Raw genomic sequence first — 4,900 nt, 5'->3', positions numbered from 1 at the left:
CCCCCCCCCCCTTCATTATTTGCAGTGTCAAAAGTAGATCAAAGCACATTACATTACATTAACCAGATTACTGTGTGCCGGGCATGTCATCTCACTCCAGTCGATATTTGATTTTTTGTAAAAGTGTTCTCCAGACGCTGTGAGGAGAGAGCTGAGTTATGTCGAGCAGTTTAACAAATGTTAAACCTGAGATGTGGTGAGAAACACTGAAGGTAACCAGCACTTCTGACTGTTTCTAAGAAAATCCACACGGCATCTTTTCACTAGTGTGTATCCATATCTGGATGATTCATTGCATTTATATTTACACACAGTTATATGTTCTCGACATTTAGTTGTTGTCCAGAAATCTGTTTTTGAAGAATCATTTAGACTAAAACAGGGGCAACACGTCCTACACCCAAACACCCTGAAAGATGACAGTCTTTTACCTCATTGTAACGGTTTCAGTAATGTGCTGGAATACAGAGCCAGACCATTAACAATATATGACATAACTTGCTCTAACTCTTTCTGACTACCCAACAGTTCTTAAAGGAATACTTCACCAATTAGCATTTAGCTTTGTGTCAGTAGTAACCCGGTTGTGTTTTCAAATAACCGTGTGTCTCTCCCTCATGTCCTCTTGAGACCAGAGATCTCGGTATTGTGTGTCTGGAAAAAAAACTTGTTGGCAACGACAAGCCAGCTAGCTCCTAGCCAGCTAGCTACAAGCCAGCTAGCTCCTAGCCAGCTAGCTACAAGCCAGCTAGCTACAAGCCAGCTAGCACCATCCGAAGCAATCCACCATCTTTCCAACGGTGAAATATCCCTTTACTACAAGGTCAGAATATGCTAAAAGTCTCAAATTGGCAATAAAAAAAGGAACCTTGGTCAGAATGTCGTTTAAAGTTGATAAAATGCCTAAAAAACAAGACCTTAAGGCATTTAATCATGCTCACAATTTACATAACTTATATATTTACTGTAACTCAGCGTCACCTGCTAATGGGAAGGTTGGTAGTTCGATCCCTGGCCCTGCAGTCCCATATCAAAGAGTCCTTGGGCAAGACACTGCACCCTGAGTTGCCCCAGATGCTGCGCCACCGGAGTGTAAATGAGTGTGTGTGGCAGCCTCGGCCACAGTGTGGGAATGGCGATTGCTTCCTGTACTATGTAAAAGCGCTTTGAGTTAAGACTAGAAAAACACTATATAAAAAAAGGCCATTTACATATCAAATATTCATAAATGAAAGCACAAAAATGGGCCCCGGTAGAAAAAATGTAGCACTTATCCCTGCAGCCTACGTAGTAAACAGAGCACCATCAGGTACTTATGTGTTTTTGTGGCGTCAACGATTCACCAACTCAGGTGTGGTAAAAGTAAAAATCAAAACAACAATGCAGATAATGGGCCACATTCTTTCTCGCTCATTCAGAGTGAGAATAATGGTTTATATAAAAAAAAAAACAGCTTAAAGAAGTGGAGTATTGTTATTGTGAAGCCAGCATTGGAAGAAAAAGAGTGAAGCAATGAACAAGTGTCTGCATCAAAAAAAAGACAAGAAGGTGGAGGATGGACTTGCTGGGGAGAGAAAGCGATAGTGCCCCGTCATTTTGAGTCAGATGACGTTTTTAAGGGTTTTGTAGTTTGATAAAACCTCCTCCTACAGTTAAAGGACCAGAATGCCCCTAAAAATTTAGATTGAAGTGTTGAACTTAAGTGTTGCGGGGATCAGGAGACACTAGAAAACTGCGATGCACCGCCTGCAGAAGAGTTCCTGCTACGTTTCTTGCATCTATTCTTGTATTAGGCCTGAGTGAGAGCGGCTGCTGCTAAAAATAGATCCGGGGTAAAAGAGGGAGGTCAATGAGAAACGGAGGGAGGAGAGGGGAGGGGAAATGTTACAGTAAATATGGGTCAACAGCTCTTTTTTTCCTCTCTCTTTCCCTCTATCCTCTTCTCTCATTCACAACTCGCCCTTGATTCTGTGCAAGTGAATAAAATGTCAAATCAAGGAAGCAAAGACTTCTTTCTAGTGATCTGTGGAAAATTAAAACTATGGATGGGAAAAAAACAGGCCAAAAAACTCAACTTTCATGTGAATTTGTATTCCAGTTCTTTCTATTACCTCAGTGATGGTGCAGCACTTTGATGGTTGAGGTGTTTTCCTGTGGAGGGCCATTTAACCAAAGCATCACCACCTGCCGTTGCACTCAATTATCCTCCAGTGACGGTGGAGCTGATGTTCAGCAGTCATCAGTCAGGCAGCAGGACAGTCACAAACAGAGGCGTCTCTCTCCTGAGTCGCATCTCCACGATTCACAATCAGGGCGAGACCGAGGCGATGACTTCTGCAGCTGGCAGACTTCGTTATGTGCTTAAAGGCTGAGAGATCTTCCCAGCAGATTAAAGATGGCTTTACCTGGAAAACAAAATCTGTACTGCAATGCAGCCTTCAGGACTGTGCCTAAATATATCTGTGATGGAAAACTTCTGAGAATTTCAACATACCAGGGAACGTTAAGAATGTACAAAGTTTGTGTAATTTCAGTCTTGAAAGGGAAGAATTATCCCAAAAGCTCATGTATACATCAGTTGTATCAGCAGATGTGTGGATACTGATCGGATCCGACTGCGAAAGGACCACAAAATGTAATCTCTTTGATAACTCAGTCACGTTTAGTGGTGAGAGCATTTGGGAGTTATTTAACAAAAATAAATGGGATTACATCTTTATTTTCTTTTAATTTTTTTAAAGCATTTGTAGATAGATTAATGTTAGACTCTTCTTACTGAATCCATCTGAGGGGGACACAGCATTCAGATGCAGCTGTCAATCAAGGCCAGCCACTGTAGGTTAGCCTATAAGCAGATGACAATGAAGATAAAAGCCCAAACCAAGATGCAGTGCATCGACTCTTTTCTTGGGTGAATTAAGGATTTAAGGGTAGTTTAAAGGTGCGTTCGGTCAGGGATAGAGAAGAGAGACAGATTTTAGGGAAGTGCACAGAGATCCCCCCCCCCACCAGGAGAGGAATGTAAAACACATTTTTATGTCTATACAAAGTTTGTCACTAGAGAGTGGAGGGGTTTTATAAACGTGAATACTGGGACTCTTAAGGATCACTCACCCAACTTTAGGCACATTTTACTGTTTATGTCTTGTTAATTAATGACAAGACATAATACATAATTAACATAATTGACCTACGTTTCAAAAACAGCAGACTTAGAATTCAGTTTTGACCTCAGAAAAAGTACTTTGATATATGCGCACAGTATATAAAAATCTCCACTGCATTTGCTTGCTTTTTCTGCAGCTTTCAACAGCACCTCTGTCTTTTTTTTTTTTGTCAGAGTAGACGACTTTGCAAAGTGTAAAAAAATTGCTTTCCAATTCCAAATTTACCACTTAAATTTCAGAGTATTCCCAGAGCTCTTTTTCGTAAATTTACAACTTCAATCTTAAAATTTCTGAGTTATTTCTCTGACTATTACCCCTCTCTTGTAACATTATTTTTTTTCATCCTACAATAGCCTTAGTACGCTGTCGTAGCAGAAGCAGCTTGCGTTTGCCAACATCAAGCTGACAAGAGACTGTGGCAGATAAACTTTCTGAAGTGGTTTACTGGTCTGGCCCACTTGAGATCTAATTAGGGTTTTGTGGCCCATGAACTAAAATTAGACAGCCCTGGACTAGACGTAACGCTAAAACTCAACACAGTAGAAATGTTTGGGCATGGCTCTAACTTCTAGCTGCTTCCAGCAACACAACAAAAAGCAGATGACAGGGGCGTGTTGATTTGTGGTTTGAGGTGTTTTTGGTTTTAGGAGCAAATATCCACATGGTGGGAAAGAGGTGCTTCTGAGCACCGTCAAACGATTGATACTATCTCTGTCCTTTAAAATAAAGAATAACACAGAAAGGCTGCTCCTCTCTGAAGAGAATGAACATGTTGGAGGTGACTTTTTTCCCAATCTGTCTCCATCAGAGACTCTGAAAGTCTGACTACTAAAACTACAACTAATGTCCCTCCCAATCCGAGCCAGGGGCTGACATCGAGCAGCGCAGCATGGAGGCTGTTTGAGGCCGGATGTCTTCTTCTTCTTCTTTGCTCCTGCTGATTTTGTTGTTGAAGTAGTGAGTTGCAGCTGGAGTTGGACACTGCAGAACCAAAAAAAAAAGGGTTTATTCAACTTAAAAACATATTTCTGGTGAAAATAAGATACAGACCTCCGTAATCCATTCTCTAAAGAGCATGAGGTCATCCAGTGAAGCACAGCGGGACTGGTTGTTCTCACTGAGGGCCTGATAGCAGGTGTTGGCACTTCACACGGGAGGCGTTGGGATTTAAAGCAAAAAACGTTGCTTGTTTTGATGGTTCAGTATCTTCATGTATTTACCTAACACCACAGTTTATAGTGGAATGTTTTGCTGTTGTCAAAATCCAGTCTACGTGATCTAGACACTGAACATAAACAATCTGCTTCAACTAAATACATCTTATCATGTCAACTGTCAGACAATCACTCAGCCAGACACTTCAGTCTAATGGGGACAAATACAAGGTTGCTTAATACTATAAATAAAAGATATACAGGTGTAGATGAAAAAAACATTCTTCATCAACAAATGCTTCCTTGTAGATGGTTACAAAGATAATCATCATGGTCTCCTCAAATTATCTGAAATGTCAACCTCGTGGTGGCGCTAGAGGGAATAACAGGTGATCACCAGAATGAAAGCCAGAATGATTTATCTGCTGGGTACCAAAAATGTTTGTACACACTGTGCTCCTGGGGTCCCGTCTCCCCAGCTGTATGGCACTGTGCTCCTGGGGTCCCGTCTCCCCAGCTGTATGACACTGTGCTCCTGGTCCCGTCTCCCCCAGCTGTATGGCACTGTGCTCCTGGTCC

The 4,900-nt window shown here is 41.6% G+C and overlaps 1 protein-coding gene and 1 long non-coding RNA gene across 8 annotated transcripts in view; both read left to right on the top strand.

The window, feature by feature from the left end:
- Positions 1 to 4,900, top strand: part of LOC117956433 — a 47,305-nt gene that overhangs the window by 2,660 nt on the left and 39,745 nt on the right. The gene's annotated exons all lie outside the window — the stretch shown is intronic.
- Positions 3,453 to 4,900, top strand: part of LOC117956438 — a 6,875-nt gene continuing 5,427 nt past the window's right edge. Inside the window, exon 1 of the long non-coding RNA XR_004659270.1 lies at positions 3,453 to 3,603. This is a non-coding gene — a long non-coding RNA (uncharacterized LOC117956438). The remainder of the gene's footprint in view (positions 3,604 to 4,900) is intronic.

The sequence above is a fragment of the Etheostoma cragini genome, chromosome 14 (assembly GCF_013103735.1).
Source record: "Etheostoma cragini isolate CJK2018 chromosome 14, CSU_Ecrag_1.0, whole genome shotgun sequence".
In the NCBI taxonomy this organism is placed as follows: Eukaryota; Metazoa; Chordata; class Actinopteri; order Perciformes; family Percidae; genus Etheostoma; species Etheostoma cragini.
This window is presented reverse-complemented; position numbering and strand designations above follow the sequence as displayed.